Below are 20,051 nucleotides of genomic sequence, written 5' to 3'. Positions count from 1 at the left end.
TTAGACAAGTAGCACATGTGCATTGTAGAAAATTAGAAAAGCATAATTAAATCAATCCTTCACCACCAGAGACCATCATTACTAATTAACGCCTATATTTCCAGGTCTTTACACACACACACACACACACACACACACACACACACACACACACACACATACACACCTTTGTAGTTACATATCAATATAAAATCGTATTGTACATACTCTTCCTCAACCTACTTTTTTCAGTAAGTAATCTCTACTTTCTCTTTCAGTACCTTTTATCTCTTCTAATACTATATTCAAAATTCCCCATTTGATCCAAAAATATCACACACAGATGGTTTGTCCATTCAAATATCAAACATAGGATCAAACTTTCATCTGGTTTTTATGTCCCTTAAGTTTCTTGTAATAGATTATAATCTCTTTTTCACAATCATGACTTTTTAAAGAACAAGGTCAATTACCTATTGTAGAATATCCCTGGATTTTTCTGGTTTCTTTGCTATGCTACCACTTAACTTGTCAGTCTCTATCCTGCATTTCTTATAAATTGCACATTATATTAGAGGCTTAATAAACCCAATTTAAATATTTTTGCCTAGAATAATTCATAGGTCTTGGTGTGTACTTCATGTGGCTTTATATCTGGCACACAATATCTGATTAACAAACATTAATGACACTATGATTGACTGATTCCAATACTAACTTATTTTGTTTTCCCCTCCACTGTACAGATAAAATTTTCCCCTTGTGATTAAAAAATAATGTGTGAGGTTTTCTTTTAACAATTAACCAATGGCCAGTTTTCCATAAACCATTTACTTAATGATCTTGACACTGATTAATAATCCTTCCCTCAATCTATTAATGTAATTTCTGTGAAATTATTGTTCTCTAATTCTACAGTCCCTTCTATGTCTTATAATGCATTTTTCTGTAAAACAGCGTGCTTCCTCAAAAATTGGGATATTTGGTTACCCCGTTGGTGAGGATGTAAGCAACAGAAGTACCATAGACACCTGGTGGGAATATTCACACTTCACTTTTGGAAAACAATTTGGCATTATCTAGCCAAGTTGAAGATACACACAGTCTTTTACCCAGCATTGCCATTTTAGGTACAGCATTTCCCACTTTAGGTATTCTTCACTTAAGATCAGAAATTTATCTTTGTAAATTAGACATTTTAAAAATAAATGCTAATTGAGAGTCTATTTCTTAATATTTTAAATAAGGAAAATTATAGTGTTTTTATATCAACCTAAAACATCCACCAATTTCCTAAAACATAACTAATTCAGAGTAAAATGCATATAAAGTATTCATTAAATGACTAATATAGTTACTTCAAATAGTTTCTTTGTATGCAGAACATGCTGTATTAGACTAGGTTCTCCAGAGAAGTAAAACTTGGATATGTAATATCCAATTGACGTAATATATCATACATGATTTATTATAAGGAATTGGCTCACGTGATTATGGAGACTGAGAAGTTCCAAGATCTTCAGTTGAACCCAGAAATCTGGTGAAGACGCAGTAAAGCCAATGGTGTAGTTCCTGTCCAAGTCCAAGTGTGAAGGCAGGAGAAGACCAATGTTCCAGCTAGAAGATAGGCAGAGAGAGCAAATTCTCCTTTATTCAGCCTTTTGTTCTATTCAGGCCTTCAATGAAATGGATGAGGCTCACCCACATTGGAAAGGGCCACCTGTTTAACTTAGTCTCTGCCTATTCAAATGTTAATCTCATCCAGAAACTCCCTCACAGATACATCCAGAATAATGTTTAACCAAATATCTGGGCAACGCCTCCAGTCAAGTTGACACATAAAATTAACCATCATATATGTACTTCAGTGATTCTAGCTACACCTTTCAAAACATTAATACTTAACAATTCTACCTGGAATATAACCCAGACTTCCCCTCCCACACACACATTGTTTTGTTTAAAATGTAGTATTGAGTTTGAGAGACATAAATACAATTTTTTCATATAAATCAGCTAATAAGTATATTGCAAGGACACTTACATTCTAAAATTTGGATATCAAAGTCCAAGAGGTGTTTCATGAGGGAAATGTTAAAGTATGCCAGTACTACCCTAAAAATATGTAAACATATGCACTAGCATACACGTGTAAGAATATTTGTAGCAGTGTTATTTATGGTAACCAAAAACTGCAAACACCTGAATGTCCACTTACAATAGTATGAATGAGTTGTGAAATATGCATACAATGGAAGAGTATATCACTAGGAAAATGGTATGCAAAATGCTATAGTATGGATGACCTTGCAAACACAATACTGAACAAAAGAAGAAAGATAAAAATAATTCCAACAGTATGGAGTCCACTCATATTAAGTTCAAAGCAGGCTAAACTAGGCCATTGTTTAGAGATGCACATATAGGTTGTAAAAGCATAAAGGAAAAGAAAGGTATGATTATCACAAAGCCAGAATAGTGGATACTTCCAGAGTGGAGGGATAGAATTATAATTAGGAAGGAAGCCACAAACAAGGTGGGTGTTCTTGGATGTTGCAAAATTTCTATTTTTTGACTTGGGTTATACCAGAGTTTGTTTTATAAGTATTCATTAGACAGTACAGATATATTTTATAAATTCTTCTGTAAGTACATATATTTCATAATAAGAAAAGAATAAGAGATGAATGGAAAAAGTTAGATTAGGCATTATATAGGAGGTACAATTGCAAGATGCTGCTGGCAGGCACCAACCTCTGCTTGTTGTATCTGACCAAGTGTCAACACATGTATAAGTGAACTGCAGAAGATAAAAGTAAGGACAACTAAAATAAGCCAGACACAGAAGCATTTGCAAAGGAGCTTGCACTTAGAAAATGCTCAAAAACAACACATTTGTTGGACTGGAATTTGATGAATGGAAAAAGAAAACTTCCATATATGTAAAAGGCTTAAAGAAACAGTCTAGGGTCTTCCCTGGTGGCTCACTGGTTGACAATTCGCCTGCCAATGCAGAGGACGTGGGTTCGAGCCCTGGTCCGGGAAGATCCCACATGCCACGGAGCAACTAAGCCCATGTGCCACAACTACTGAGCCTGTGCCTTAGAGCCTGAGAACCACAACTACTGAGCCTGCGTGCTACAACTACTGAAGAGCGCGCACCTAGAACCCATGCTCCACAACAAGAGAAGCCACCGCAACTAAAGCCCGCACACTGCAACGAAGAGTAGCCCCTGCTCATCGCAACTAGAGAAAGCCTGCACACGGCAACAAAGACCCAACGCAGCCAAAAAAAAAAACCCAACAGTCTACAAGATTTAAAAATAAAACAAGAACTAAACACCTTCATGGGGACATAATAGGCATTCATAAAATCATAAAATGTAAGAATACTGTGAACATGGCTTTGTGCAATAAATCCTGCAATTTTCAAGACATGAGGATGCCAATGAAATTCAAAAGAAATCATTTTCAATAACTAAAAGAAATTGTTTCTTACACAGAAAGCAGTAAATATACAATAAGTCATAATTATTATATGTGCTTAAACTTTGGTATTGACAGAAAAAAATACCAAATAAGCACCTAGCCAGAATATTCAGCCTCAGAAGAAAGTGTTCAATCATTTTATGTGTTTAAAATTCAGTTAAAATAAATGTTTCTCAATGCTTTGACCAGGCTCTGGTACATGAGGCAAAAGTTCAGAAGCATTCTCCTTTGACTTCCGATTTTTCATAGAGTGCTGCCCTCTTCAGGGAGAGCTGTGTCACATCTGATTCCACTTTTCCGTGGTAATTTTTGTAAAAATTTCCACTTTCGTTTTCATGAATGGAATGTCTATCTTCCTCCTGAAACACTTCATTTGAAATTACAGTCAGTTGTAAACAAGGTTAAGATGGCTATGATATGTTTTCAGTTAAACTAAGTAAAAAATCTATTTTTGTATTTACAAAGAAAATCATAAAATGGAGAAAATATGTATTATCAATTGTATTGCATTATTCAGTATAAGGAGAAATAAAATCTGAAATATTTTAAAGTAATTTAAAAACAGGTATTCAAGACTAGATATATGAGCAATGAAAATGGATTTTTTTTTATATTGGGGTATAATTGATTAACAATGCTGTGTTAGTTTCAGGTGTACAGCAGAGTGATTCAGTTATACATATACATGCATCTATTCTTTTCCCATTTAGGTTATTATAGAGTAGATTTCACTGTGCTATAGATTAGGTCCTTGTTGGTTATCTATTTTAATTTTTTCTTTTTTTGCGGTACGTGGGCCTCTCACTGGTGTGGCCTCTCCCGTTGCGGAGCACAGGCTCTGGACGCGCAGGCTCAGCGGCCATGGCTCACGGGCCCAGCCGCTCCGCAGCATGTGGGATCTTCCCGGACCGAGGCAAGAATCCGCGTCCCCTGCATCTGCAGGCGGACCCTCAACCACTGCGCCACCAGGGAAGCCCAGTTATCTATTTTAAATATAGCAGTGTGTATATGTCAATCCCAAACTCCCAATCTATCCCTCCTTCCCATCCTTCCCCCTGGTAACCATAAATTCAATCTCTAAGTCTGTGTGTCTGTTTTTGTTTTGTAAATAAGTTCATTTGTATCATTTTTTTTAGATTCTGCATATACGTGATATCATATGATATTTGTCTTTGTCTGACTTACTTCACTTACTATGATAATCTCCAGGTACATCCATGTTGCTGCAAATGGCATTATTTCATTCTTCTTAATGGCTGAGTAATATTCCATTGTATATATATACCACATCTTCTTTATCCATTCATCTGTTGATGGACATTTAGGTTGCTTCCATGTCTTGGCTATTGTAAACAGTGCTGCAATGAACACTGGGGTGGCATGTATCCTTTTGAACCACGTTTTTCTCTGGATATATATAAGCCCAGGAGTGGGATTGCTGGATCATATGGTAACTCTATTTTTAGTTTCTTAAGGAACCTCCATACTGTTCTCCATAGTGGCTATACCAGTTTACATTCCCACCAACAGTGGGAAAACACCCTTTTCTCCATACCCTCTCCAGCATTTATTGTTTGTAGACTTTTTGATAATGGCCATTCTGACTGGTGTGAGGTGATATCTCATGAGCAATGAAAATGGATTTTAAGATTACATCTTCTTAAATATTTGGCTTAGGGACTTCCCTGGTGGTCCTGTGGGTAAGACTCCACACTCCCAGTGCAGGGGGCCCAGGTTCAATCCCTGGTCGGGGAACTAGATCCCACATGCATGCCAAAACTAAGAGTCCACATGCCGCAGCTAAGAAGTCTGCATGCTGCAGCCAAGACATCCACATACCGCAAGTAAGATCCCACGTGCTGCAACTAAGACCTGGAGCAACCAAAATAAATAATTAAATAAACAAATATTTTAAAAAAATATTTGGCTTAAATTGCTATTCTATAATTAAACAGCCATCATAAGAAAGAGGTTTCTTATTTCAATGATGCTGCCATCACTCAAAACCAGTTTTGAACTGTTTACATAAAATTGCCTTCAAAATTGTTTAAAAGAGGGCTTCCCTGGTGGCTCAGTGGTTGAGAGTCCGCCTGCCGATGCAGGGGATGCGGGTTTGTGCCCTGGTCCGGGAAGATCCCACATGCCGCGGAGCGGCTGGGCCCGTAGCCATGCCGCTGAGCCTGCGCATCCGGAGCCTGTGCTCCGCAACAGGAGAGGCCACAACAGTGAGAGGCCCGCGTACCGCAAAAAAAAAAAAAAAAAAAAAAAAAAATTGTTTAAAAGAAACAAGAAAATCAGACTAATTATTTTATAAATTTCTTTTGGCTAATAACATTACCAAATTTCATCATCAGCATTAGTTAGAAACTCAATTTTGAATGTCATTCTTATTTTAGAGCAGATATGATTTTTGGAACTAAAGATTTTCCACCACCAAAGGTATTTAAAAGAATATGATGAATGATTCTAAGAAATTTTGAAAAAGGAATTCCAAGATATATATATATTGAAAGGGAAAACAATCATTTATATGTAAACTGTCGGGTGTCAGCTTCTGCCTAGAAAGTTGCAAAAGAATGTCATTCCTACCCTAGCAATAATAACAATCCAGATAACCCATAAAATCATAATTTATTAAAAAGTCATCAGAGAGCTAAGGATGGAGAAAAAATATGTAATGAATTAAAATTCAGAAAGTTACATACCTCTCTTGGGAGCAAAGCAACCCAATAGTTTCTTTCATCCTTGGTGAAGCAGTAGAAAAGGAGAAAGCTGTCAGAGCAAGAAGAAAGGTAAGAAGAAAACTGGGATAACTCAAGAATTAAACTTCTGAAATTTTAACAAATTTCTGTAGACTAAGTGTGAGCTGGCATGATGGTTTAAAATCCTTAGAACACAGAGTACAGCCGCCTACAACACTTCATAGCCTTCACAGAGTAGTCATGAGAAATACTGGGGCGAGAGTAGGAATGCTTAAAAAAACTTTCAAGCACTCAGGCTTTTTACATTGATACAAGGCAGCAGGCACCTATCTTTGGTGAAAAGGGGCAAGAATACTGAGAGAGACCAGCTCTACCAAGGTATAGTGTGCAGGACTTCATGAACTCTGAGGGCAGGAAAGGACTGAGACAAGCTCTTTAAGTTCTCCAGGCTGTACACTGAGTAAGAGCAATGATAATTTATGACTAAGAGAGGGACAGGGAAGCTGAAAGAGATTCTTTCCTGAGGTGTAAGCATAGGGGCTTTCTTGAAGTCTGAAGGCAGCATAGGAAAAACTGAACTGAACTCTTTAGGTAAATGAGGTCTTCAATGGGTACAGAGCAATAACTGATTTTGGCTGGCGCAGAGGCAAGAGAGCTGAGAGATATCTCTCTGAGATGTAAACAAGCAGGGCCTGGGGAAGGCTGTGGGAAAAGCAGCAGAATGGAAACAAATCCTCCAGGTACTCAGGTACTCCCACATCTGGCTAAAAAGAAAATTCTGATCCCTTCCACAAACTATTTAAAGTCTGTGGTGAAATAAATCTAACTAAAATAAAGAACTAAGCCTAGATCCAACTCTGTCATGGACTAGATTAACTCATCTCCTCACATTACTGGACTGACAAAAGGAATGTGCAATGGGTGTAAATATTATTTGCTTCAGTTTCTATTGTTCTATTATCAATATCCAACTATCAATCAAAAACATGTGACATGAAAAAAGGGGAAAAAAAATGTGACTCATTCTTAAGAGAGAAAACAGCCATTAAAATCTGATCCAGGGCTTCCCTGGTGGCGCAGTGGTTGAGAGTCCACCTGCCGATGCAGGGGACACACGTTCGTGCCCCAGTCCGGGAAGATCCCACATGCCATGGAGTGGCTAGGCCCGTGAGCCATGGCCACTGAGCACGAGTGTCCAGAGCCTGTGCTCCGCAACAGGAGAGGCCACAACAGTGAGAGGCCTGCATACCACAAAAAAAAAAAAATCTGATCCAAACATGGTCCAAGTGTTAGAACCATCAGAGGGAATTTAAAATAACAATGATAAATATATTAAGCAATCTCATGGAAAAGGTGGATAGCATGTATAAAGAGATGGGGAATTTGTTCCTGATACAAATGAAAACTATAAAAAGGAGCCAGATGGTAATCCTAAAAATGAAAAATAAAATATAAGATGAAGAATTATTTTGATGGGCTCATTAGCATTCTGAACACATCAAATAAAAGAATCAGTGAATTTGAGTACAACAGAAATTATCTAAATTAAAACACAAAGAGAAAAATTTAAAGAGGAGGGGGATCAAAACATCCAATCACTGTGAAACAAAATCAAATAGGCTATCATTTGTGTAGCTGGAGACCCAAAACAAGAAAAAAGAATAGAGCAGAAGAAATACTGGAAGAGATGACTGACAATTTTCCAAAACTGAGGAAAGACCAACCCACAGACCTAAGAAGTTCAGCAAAACCCAAGAACAGTAAATACAAAGAAAATTACACCCAGGCATATTATGGTTGTATGGCTGAAATCTAAAGCATAAAGATAAAATCTTAAAATGAGAGAAGATATATTACATACAATGAACAATGATGAGAATGACGGCTGACTTATCAGAAAAAACAGCAAAGGGGATAAGCAATTAAACGACATCTTTAAAGCACTTAAAGAAAAACTGTTAATCTATAATTTTATATCCAGTAAAAATATCCTTTTAACATGAAGTCAAAATAAAGCCATTTGGAAGCAGGCAACACCTGAAAGGATTCATCTCATCTCTGGCAGACCTGCCCTGTAAGAAATATTAAATACTCACTAATGCTCTGTGGGGTTTTTTTCAGTCATTTTAATGTGCTTCGCTTGTATGGTTTCAATTACTATGTCTTCAAGTTCAATAATCATTTCTTCTCCAATGTCTACTCCATCATTAATCCCACCCGGTATGTTTTTCATTTCACACATTGCAGTTTTAACACATGGAAGGCCAATTTGAGTCTTTTTAACATTTTCTGTCTTTACTTAACCTGTGCAGTATTTACTCCAGCTTCTTAAACTTAGGGAATATGGTTATAATAACTGTTTACTGTTCTTGTTTACTATCTTCTGTGTCCCATCTGGATTGGTTTTGATTATTTTTCCCCTTCTTATGGATCATAGTATCTTTCTTCTTTGCATGCTGATAATTTTTTATTGGACATTACTAATTTTATCTTGTTGAATGCTGTATATTTTTGAATTCCTATAAATATTATTGAGCTTTATTCTGTGATATTGTTGTTATTTAGGAACAGTTTGAGCCATTCAGCTCTTCCTTATAAGCACTGTTAGGAGGAACCAGAGCAGCATTTAGTAGTTTAGGAATGATTTTGCTGCTACTGAGGCAAAACACTTCTGAGTACTCTACCCAACATTCCACAAATTATGAAGTTTTCCATTTTGGCTGGTACCCTCTGTAAACACTGGGTATTTTTCCCTCTAATCCTTTCTGCATTGAGCAGTTTCCTCACCCTCATGCAGTGATCAGTACTCAGCTGAAGACTCATGGAGGAGGACTCTGTAGATCTCCAGAGATCTCTCTCCCTGTCACTGAACAGCTCTTTCCTCTGTTACGCTCTTTACTCCGAGCTCTTGGTTCCTTGGTCTCCCCAGACTTCCAGCTTCTTCTTTGCAACTTAGGGAGACCTCCATGCTTTGGGATCTCTCTCCCTTTGGCCTGGGAAATCTGCAGGCAATAAGCTGGGACAATTATAGGTCTCATCTCATCTGTTCATATAGCGAAGGGAATCACTACCCTTTACTGCCCAATGTCCAATGTCTTAAAAACTGTTCTTTCATGTATTTTATCCAGTTTTTTTGTTGTTTAGGCAGGAAAATAAATTATGTTCCTATGAATTTATTCTCCATCTTGATTAGAAAAAGAAATCTTTGTATCATGCTTTTAAAAAATATTTTGAATCTATGTAGTCTGCACATATGACTGAAATGCTGATTTTTCCTTTCAGACTCACTCAGGTAGGAATACTCTAGGTCCTGTATGATATCAAATTTAGAATATAACATAAATCGTAAGTATGGACTTTGAAGTGGGCAAAGCAATCCATAAGCAGGAACACACACACACACAAAAGAAAAGGCATACAAAAGGGCACTGACCCTACGATATTTACCCCTATTTACCGACTTGCTCCTCCTTTTTAAAATTCTTCTCTGACACTACTTACCTTTAGGACCAGATGGTCCTGTATTCCCTATGATTACTTTCTGCTCTGGAGAGGAAGTAACATAGGATGTCTAAAAACTCTTTTAGTTGCCAAAAAATTTCGCAAATTTGTGCACTCTGTTTTGTCTAGGTAATGTAGCCTTGCCCGTTTTCTCTAGAATTTCTCTAGAAGTGAAGAAACATAAACATATGCAACTCACATATGTGAGTTTATCAATTTTATACTAAGTTAGTTTCTGTGTTTTAGCTTTCATCCAGAAATGGAATTTAAGAATTTAAGTAATTGAGATTAATCTCTGATGTCTCTCTTTTGGATATCCCTCAGATTTCAGACAAACATATTTGTCACAATCAAAGATATGAAGTGATTAAAATAAAAAGTAATATCCTGTCTTCCGAAGTACACTGAAAAAAGGTAACTTTGGGACTTCCCTGGCAGTTCAGTGGTTAAGACTCTGCACTTCCACTGCAGGGGGCACAGGTTTGACCCCTGGTTGGGGAACTAAGATCCCGCATGCCGTGTGGCGTGGCCAAAAAAAAAGGCAACATGAGTGGCTTATAAATGCTTCTATTATTTGCAGTATTGAGAACAGGCCAACAGCTGGTGTTCAAATAACTAAAGCCTCTTACTGAAAATTCAGAATAGAGGGATTGGCTAGATGTGGATGATGCATCATGATTATATGAGTCAGTGCTTTGCTCAGGGATTGATGCTTTAAGGAGAGTGGTTATACAGCCCCAATTACTAAGCATCTTAGTATGAAATTCATATATGAGAGAGAAAAGAAAGAGAGAGAGAGAGAGGTGGATAGAGCAGAAGGAAGGAGAAGAAGAGGGGAGATGAAGGGAGAAGAAGAGGGAAGAAGGAAAGGAGAGTGAGGGAGAGAGGGATAGAAAGAGAACTTATGAACATGTGTAACACAGGATTTAGGTAGCATAGTACCTTTATCCTGCTTGAACCCTATCCTAGGTATATTCACCTATCTCATTATTTTCCCCTTGCTTCTTGCTGTATATTTTCAATTGATTCAACTAACTGCATGATTAAATTATCTTGATTTGGTCTGTGAGCCCTTCTGTTCTATTACGTCTGGGAGAGCCTGCCTAGTAGAGTACTTGGAGACTACCATACATCAAGTTATTTCTTACCATGATGATTTACTTTGAAACAAATTTGATAAGATTCAAGTTTAATCCCACAATAAAGTCACTTTATTTCACTTGCCTCCCAATATTTCCAAAGAGAAAGAAAAGTAGAATTACAGAGGGCAAGTCTAAATAACGCAAATGCCTTGTGTTATGCAGAGGAACATCATCCTTCATGTGTCAAAGCTGAACAAAAGTTGAACACCTCTGAACTAGAAAACTAGCACTCCAAGTGCAAAGCTCCCATATCCTCTAGACTTAAATTGATATTTCTTTCTGTATCCAAATCTTCAGGTTTATTTCTGTGCTCTTTAATAAAGATACTAGATCACATCGGAAGTTGAGGTAGGGAAGTCACATAGGGAAAACCCATCATTTAGCTTCATTCAGTTCCATTTTCGGTTTCAACAACAGCCACTCCCAAAGCTGGTAAGAAAATCCTACATTCACTTTACCTTCTCAACTGTCACTGCCCCGTCCAATTTCCCCACATTCTCCTATCATCTTCCTATTTGAACACTCTAAGTATACTGTGCTCTGTGTTGAAAATTTTTAGTGACCTAGGATGTGCTAGCATCATTACATAAAAAGCATAGCTGCCAGTGCTACATAAATTGAGAACAAGCAAAGCAGTGCTCTTTTACTTCATTAGCATTCAGTTTGCAGCACTAGACTCCTAATTAAGAGATTCATAAGTATTCATATTCATTCAGGCTAGTCTACTTTTTATTTGCTAATTTGGTTAGAAACATTTAGACACATTAACTGTTCTTCCAGTCAAAATAAATACTGGCTGTGTTTGTGGATAAGCCAACTGATGACTGTCCTTTCTTGAAAGCAAAATATAAAACATGTTTTTTTCCCATTTTCAATTTTCCTTTATTGCTTTATGTAAATCATTACATTTGGATGAAGGAAAGTAATTCTTCTAAGAGTGAACTTTTAAATTGCTATTGTTAGCTTCTTCCAATAGTAATAATGTCCTCAAGTTATGCTGGTAAATACAGTATAGGAAACAATGAACCTGAGAAGTTAGTTTCTTTGATAAAGAGAATGATCAGATGCAGGGAGGGGTGACTTGAAGTTTTACCACCTGAGTAGTGGTTGAAGGATCAATGGATGATTATTCCACAGAAAAGGTTTTATGGGCTGTGAAACAGTTTGTGTTTGAACATAAGAGAGAAATTTGATTTATTCTATGTTGCCTCAGAAGACACAACTAGAATTGATATATGAAAATTATAAGGAGGAAATTGCAGCTCGAAAAAAGACCTGCTTAACGATTACATTTTAAACTGATCTGATTTTAGAATCCCACAGGATAATGGGGTCACTAAATTAGAATCTCCATACACCTTCTGAATATCATACAAATCAGAGAGAATAAATAAAACCACAATAACCCACGTTTACAGCATGACTAAAACAGAATAATACTTCAATTTACAAGTACCTAGGGAAATAAACATTCAGAAGCAAGCAGAGCCACCTCTGGAGCCCACTGCAGAGCAGCAAGTGGGCACTTGAGGTGTGTAATACAGATATAATTATCTTCCAAAAGACAGAGTCCCACCCTTAGAGCATAAATGCTGAGAATAAGTCTGACACCTGGATATTCAGAGTACTGGCTGTGTGGAATTGAGAGGGAGAGCCTTGAAATGTTTGCAATCAGAGGTGGGAGTTGTACCCCTTCTTGAAAAGAGTGGTAAAGACTTGAAAAGGGAATGGCATTAAGGGGAAGGATTCATGTGGATTTGAGGGTGAAAGAGAAGAAGGAAATAAGCGGTAAAAATTTAAAGTTCTACATTAACATAAAATAGAAACATCAGAAGACTTCATGATCCTCTCTCCTTGCCACCCAAAGAATGTAGACATTCATGAAACAAGCTGCACTTCATCATGCCAACAAAAGAGGGCTCTCTTGAGCTAAGAAATCTAATTTGCCACCAAACTCGTCCTTTTCTACACACAACTGTGAATGCTGGCCTAGAAAAATGTAAGATATTCCTAAAATTAACCGAATATAGAAGACAACATCTATATTAAAAGTACTGTAATAGAAAACAAAAAAAATGAAAATCAAAACATTTCAGATGATGAAAATTATTCCCAAAAAACAACCACAAAGCACAGAAAAAGTATAACAAAATATGCCAGACAAAATTAATTACCTTTAAACAAGCATTTGCAGGTGTGAAAAAAATTTCAAAGAATATATTTAAAAATTCAAAATAGAAATGAACATAAAGTTAGGAAGATATAAAATGAGAGTTAACAACACAGGGGAAAAAAATGAAGATAAAGAAAAAAATCATCCTTCCTTGCATGATAACCAAGGAATGAACAGCTTAGACTGAGAATATAATGAAGGACATAAGCAAAAATTAAAACAGATAATATAGTGAAAATGAAATAAAGAGAGAGGTAAAAATGGTCAGTAAAAAAGTGACAGAGAAGGTAGGGGGAAGAAATCTAAGTAAAGAAATGGGCATTAACAAAGGTATTAGTACACGGGCTTCCCTGGTGGCATAGTGGTTGAGAGTCTGCCTGCCGAGGCAGGGGACACGGGTTCACGCCCCAGTCCAGAAAGATCCCGCATGCCGCGGAGCGGCTGGGCCTGTGAGCCATGGCCACTGAGCCTGCGCGTCCGGAGCCTGTGCTCCACAACGGGAGAGGCCACAGCAGTGAGAGGCCCGTGTACCACAAAAAAAAAAAAAAAAAAAAAAGGTATTAGTACAAAGCTAACCATTAGAACAAAAATTAAAATATAGAACATATAAAGTACATAATATTTTATATATATGACATGTAGTATTAAAAATATCTAGAGAACATATCAAAATAGAAGAAAAAGAAGTACACAAAGAGATTACAAAAAAGGAAACTACAGTTTCAAATTTTCAATATCTGCAAATCAATCAATGTGATACACCATATTACCAAATTGAAGAATAAAAATCATATGATCATCTCAACAGATGCAGAAAAAGCATTGACAAAATTCAACATTCATTTATGATAAAAACTCTCCAGAAGATGGGAATAGAGGAAACATAATAAATGCCATAGATGACAAATCCACAGCTAACATCATACTCAATGGGGAAAGCTGAAAGTATTCCCTCTAAGATCAGGCACAAGAGAAGAATGCCTAGTCTCGGAATTTTTATTCAACACAGTATTGGAAGTCCTAGACACAGCAATCAGACAAAAAAAAGAAATAAAAGGAATCCAAACTGGAAAGGAAGAAGTAAAACTGTCATTGTTTGCAGATGACATGATACAACAGATAGAAAATCCTAAAGACGCTACCAAAAAACTACTAGAGCTCATCAATGAATTCAGTAAATTGCAGGATGCAAAATTAACACACAGAAATCTGTTATATATCTATACACTAACAACAAACTATCAGAAAGAGAAATTAAGGAAACAATCCCATTCATCATCACATCAAAAAGAATAAAACACTTAGGAATAAACCTACCTAAGGAGGTAAAAGACCTATACTCAAAAACCTATAAGATGCTGATAAAAGAAATCAAAGATGACATAAACAGATGCAAAGATATACTGTGTTCTTGGATTGGAAGAATTAATATTGTTAAAATGACCATACTACCAAAGGCAATATACAGATTCAATGCAATTCCTATCAAAATACCAATGGCATTTTTCACAGAACTAAAACAAATAATTTTTAAATTTGTATGGAAACACAAAAGACCCCAAATAGCCAAAACAATCTTGAGAAAGAAGAATGGAGCTGGAGAAATCATGCTCCCTGAGTATATTATGAAGCTTCAGACTATATTATGAAGCTACAGTAATCAAAACAGCATGGTATGGACACAAAAACAGACACATAGGTCAATGGAACAGAATAGCCAGCCCAGAAATAAACCCACATACCTATGGTCAATTAATCTATGACAAAGGAGGCAAGTATATACAATGGAGAAACAACAGTCTCTTCAATAAGTGGTGCTGGGAAAACTGGACAGCTACATGTAAAAGAATGAAATTAGAACGTTCTCTAATGCCATATACAAAAATAAACCAGGACTTCCCTGGTGGCGCAGTGGTTAAGAATCCACCTGCCAATGCAGGGGACATGGGGTCAATTCCTGGTCCAGGAAGATCCCACATGCCGCGGAGCAACTAAGCCCGTGCGCCACAACTACTGAGCCTGCGCTCTAGAGCCTGCGAGCCACAACCACTGAGCCTGCGTGCCACAACTACTGAAGTCTGTGCACCTAGAGACCATGTTCCACAACAAGAGAAGCCACCACAATGAGAAGCCCGCACACTGCAATCAAGAGTGGTTCCCACTCGCCACAACTAGAGAAAGCCTGCACGAAGCAACAAAGACCCAACACAGCCAAAAATAAATTAAAAAGTAATAATAATAAAATAAAATAAACTCAACATGGATCAAAGACCTAAATGTAAGACCAGAAACCATAAAAGTTCTAGAGGAAAACACAGGCAAACACTCTTTGATATACATTGTAGCAATATTTTTGGATCTATCTCCTAAAGCAAAGGATAAAAGCAAAAATAAACACATGGGGCTAAATTAAACTTAAAAGCTTTTGCACAGAAAAGGAAACCATAAACAAAATGAAAAGACAAGCTACTAAATGGGAGAAAATATTTGCAAATTATATGACTGATAAGGCATTGATATGCAACATATATAAACAGCTCATATAACTCAACATCCAAAAAAACAAACAACCCAATTAAAAAATGGGCAGAAAAACTGAATAGACATTTTTCCAAAGAGGAAATGCAGACGGCCAACAGGCACATGGCAAGAAGCTCAATGTTGCTAATCCTTAGGGAAATGCATATCAAAACCACAATGAGATATCATCTCTCACCTGTGAAAATGGCTATCATCAAAAAGAACACAAATAACAAATGTTGGCAAGGATGTGGAGAAAAGTGAAGCCTCACACAATGTTGGTAGGAACGTAAATTGGTGAAGCCACTGTGGAAAACAGTATGGAGGTTTCTCAAAAGACTAAAAATAGAACTACCATATGACCCAGCAATTCCACTCCTGAGTATATATCAAAAAAAACCCTCAAAAACACTTATTTGAAAAGATACATACACCCCAATATTCATGGCAGCATTATTTACAATTGCCAAGATATGGAAGCAACCTAAGCGTCCATCAACAGATGAATGGATAAAGAAGATGTGGTATATATATACAATGGAATACTACTCAGTCATAAAAAAAGAATGAGGGCTTCTCTGGTGGAGAAGTGGTTGAGAATCTGCCTGCTAATGCAGGGGACACAGGTTCGAGCCCTGGTCTGGGAGGATCCCACATGCCGCAGAGCAACTAGGCCCGTGAGTCACAACTACTGAGCCTGCATATCTGGAGCTTGTGCTCTACAACAAGAGAGGTCACAATAGTGAGAGGCCCGTGCACCACGATGAAGAGTGGCCCCCGCTTGCCACAACTAGAGATAGCCCTCGTACAGAAACGAAGACCCAACACAGCAAAAATTAATTAGTTAATAAACTCCTACCCCCAACATCTTCTTTAAAAGAAAAAAAAAAGAATGAAATTTTGCCATTTGCAGCAATGTGGATGGACTCGGAGGGTATTATGCTAAGTGAAATAAGACAGAGAAAGACAAATACTGTATGTTATCACTTATATGTGGAATCTAAAAAGACAACAAACTAGTGAATATAACAAAAAAGAAGCAGACTGGCAGATAAAGAGGACAAACTACTGGTTACCACTGGGGAGAGGGAAGGGAGAGGGGCAAAATAGGGGTAGGGAGATTAAGAGGTACAAGCTACTATGTATAAAATAAGCCACAAGGACATGTTGAACACCACAGGTAATACAGTAAATATTTTATAATAACTATAAATGGAGTATGACCTTTAAAAATTGTGAAGCACTATATTGTACACCTATAACATATAATATTGTACATCAACTATACTACAATAAATAAATCAATTTTTTAAAAGAAATATAATATATAATACATAGTAAATATTACTTAAAATAATATGCAATAATCATATCAATCAATAAAAATGGACTTAACTGTCCTATTAAATAAAAAAAATTTTCTAATTGGCTCATGTAGCAAAACCCAACTGCTAAACAAACCCAACTGTTAAATAAACAGACTCACTTAAAACAAAGTGACTCAGAAAAGCTGGACCAGGTAAATACAAGTAAATAAAAAATCCTGATATTCCATAAGGGAGACTTTAGGGTTAAAAGTATTAATTAAGACAAAGAGTTTACTAGATAATACTGAAGGATCCAATCCACAGTAAAGAAAAAATGGCTATGAATATATTTTCACCAAATAACACAGTAACTTCCTTAATAAAGCAAGCAGAAATAGACAGAATACAGTAATAACAGGTGACTTCAATATTTCACTCTCTCTCAAAAAAGATCAAAAGAACAAAAAAAATTAAGTTAAGATATATACAACCCAAATAACGTAATCAATAAAGTAGCTCTTACTGACACCTATCAAAAAGAACATACCTTCTCAAATGTACATGACACATTCAGTAAATCTGACCATCTATGAGGTCATCACAAAACCTCTGTAAGTTTCACAAAGTAAAATTAATACCACATTCTCTGATTATAAAACAACAATTAGAAATTAATTAAAACAGAAAACAAAAAGACTCTTCAATGAAAATTTTAAAACTTTCTATTAAACAGTTCTTTGGAAAAGAAAATAAAAATTTCAGAATTTCTAAAGAATCATGATATAAAAACACCACATTAAAGAATCTATGGAATACAATAAAAGCAGTGATAAAATAATCAAATTCCTAAGAAAGAAAGTAGAAGAGAGAAGGGAAAAATAACAGCAGAATTAATGAGGTATAAAAGGGAAGAGCAAAGCACAAAATAAATCAAAACTCTAGTTCTTGAAAAATAAGTAATAATACAGACAAAGGAGACAGCACACAAATACAAAATAAGAAATGATCAAGAGGAATTAATCACTGAAACAGGATCTATTTAAAAATCATAAGTATAATATCTATGCAAATAAACTGGAAAACCTAGATGCAATAAATAATTTCTTAGGAAAAATTGGTCCCTACAGAGATAGATGAGATAGATTAAGCAATTTCCATAGAATAGAGAAAGTCATCAAAGAACTATCCTGTAATAAAGGAATCAGAAGCAGATGTTTTCAGAGCATAAATTCTACCAAAATTTTAAAAACCACGTGTTCCCAATATTACCTAAACTGTTTCAGAGAATGGAAAAAAGAAGAAAAACTTTATAATTTTTATGAAGCAAGTGTAACACTAATACCTCAACCTGATAAAGATATCACACTTTCTGGGCTTCCCTGGTGGTGCAGTGGTTGAGAGTCTGCCTGATGACGCAGGGGACACAGGTTCGTGCCCCGGTCCGGGAAGATTCCACATGCCGCGGAGCGGCTGGGCCCGTGAGCCATGGCCGCTGAGCCTGCGCGTCTGGAGCCTGTGCTCCACAACGGGAGAGGCCGCAACAGTGAGAGGCCCATATACAACGCAAAAAAAAAAAAAAAAAAAAAAGATATCACACTTTCAAAAATTCTTATGAATTCACATACATTCATAGTAAAATGTTTTAAGCAAATATTAGCAAAAGATTTTAACACTACATGAAAATAATACAATATGAGGCAAGAGAGATTTATCCCAGAAGTGTCAGAATGGTTCAGTATTAATCTAACATATTTCACCCTATTAAAAATTTAAGGAGAAATACCATGATTATCACCATAGGTGTTAAAAAGACCTCTGATGAAATTTGTCACCCATCCCTCATTTTAAAAAAGCACTTAGTAAGATAGTATTTAATTCATACTTCCTTAACATGATTACTAAACCATCACTCCTAAAGCCAATATGTTACATAGTGGGAAATCTCTGACTAGAGGCATTTCCACCAGGATGAGGAACAAGGCAAGAAAGGAGGTTCACTGTCTCACTACTCTTTAACATACTACAAGTATTAGCAAAGCAAAATCACACAGAAGATTAAACACTGTAAAATAAGAAGTAAAACCTCCCTATTTGCAGATGATGCCTTTATATCTAGAAAATCAAAGGAATCAAAAAAACTAAATCAAACTATAAAGTAGGATATAAATTTAATAAACAGAAATCAATAACTTTCACATATACAAATAATAACTATAATATAGAACATTAAGGGAACACTCCATTTATAATAGGAACAATAAAGATAAAATTCTTAAAAATAAACTTAACAAAAAATGTGCAAAATATATGTATATAAGGAAAACTTGAAAACACTTCTGTTTTGAATAAATGGAAGCACATCCATTGTCTTGGGTGGGACAACTCAACATCCTAACTACGTAATTTCTCTCCAAGTTATTATATATATGTGTAATATATTTATGCATGGGTATACATAGTATTTCCAATAAAAAATACAAATTTTTAAATAAGTTGATATTATAGGTCATATTGAAAAATAAATATTTAAGAATATATTAGAAAACCTTTCAAAAGAGGAATGATGGAGGACAAGCTCTATCAGATATTCAAAAATGTTAAAACCCCTCTTTAAGTGTAACAAGTGTGGCATTAGAACAGGAACACAGAAACAGAAAAGCAAGGCTAAATTAGATTACATGAACAAATTTAGTGTCTAATAAGATGGTATCTCAAAACACTGGGGGGAATATGGTCACTTTTAATAAATTACAGTTGACCCTTGAACAACACAGGTTGGAACTGTATGGATCCACTTATATGCAGATTTTTTTTTCAAAAGTATTTACTACTACTACATGGAAGTGGAATCGTGGATACTGGAGGAATAGCGTATACAGAGAGCTGACTATAAGTAATACACGGATTTTTGACTGCATGGATGGTCAGCACCGCATCCCCCATGTTGTTCAAGGGTCAACTGTATGATGAAACAATCAAATATTCATTTGGAGAAAGCCAAAATTGAATTCACACTTCACAATATACCTGAATACACTCCAAATGGATCCAAGATTTATGTGTAATATATGAAACCACACAAGTATATACAAGTAGAAATATGGGTAAATTCCCTTATAACCTGGGTGTTGGTAAAGAATTTCTAACTATTACCAAAATATATATATAACAAAAGAAAATGTTAATAAATTAGACTACATTTTTTAAAAGCTTTGCACATCCAAAATACAATAAGTAA

At 36.1% G+C, this 20,051-nt stretch overlaps 1 protein-coding gene across 1 annotated transcript in view; it reads right to left on the bottom strand.

The window, feature by feature from the left end:
- Positions 1-1,485: 1,485 nt before the first annotated feature.
- FBXO4 (F-box protein 4) overlaps positions 1,486-20,051 on the bottom strand; it is a 39,180-nt gene continuing 20,614 nt past the window's right edge. Inside the window, exons 8-9 of the transcript XR_009563273.2 lie at positions 6,174-6,240; positions 1,486-1,596 (exon numbers count right to left, since the gene is read on the bottom strand). The gene's annotated coding sequence lies outside the window, so the exon portion shown is untranslated. The remainder of the gene's footprint in view (positions 1,597-6,173; positions 6,241-20,051) is intronic.

This window comes from Globicephala melas, chromosome 3 (assembly GCF_963455315.2).
Source record: "Globicephala melas chromosome 3, mGloMel1.2, whole genome shotgun sequence".
Taxonomy (NCBI): Eukaryota; Metazoa; Chordata; class Mammalia; order Artiodactyla; family Delphinidae; genus Globicephala; species Globicephala melas.
The sequence above is the reverse complement of the archived record's forward strand: the minus strand, read 5'-3'. Positions and strand labels throughout refer to the sequence as shown.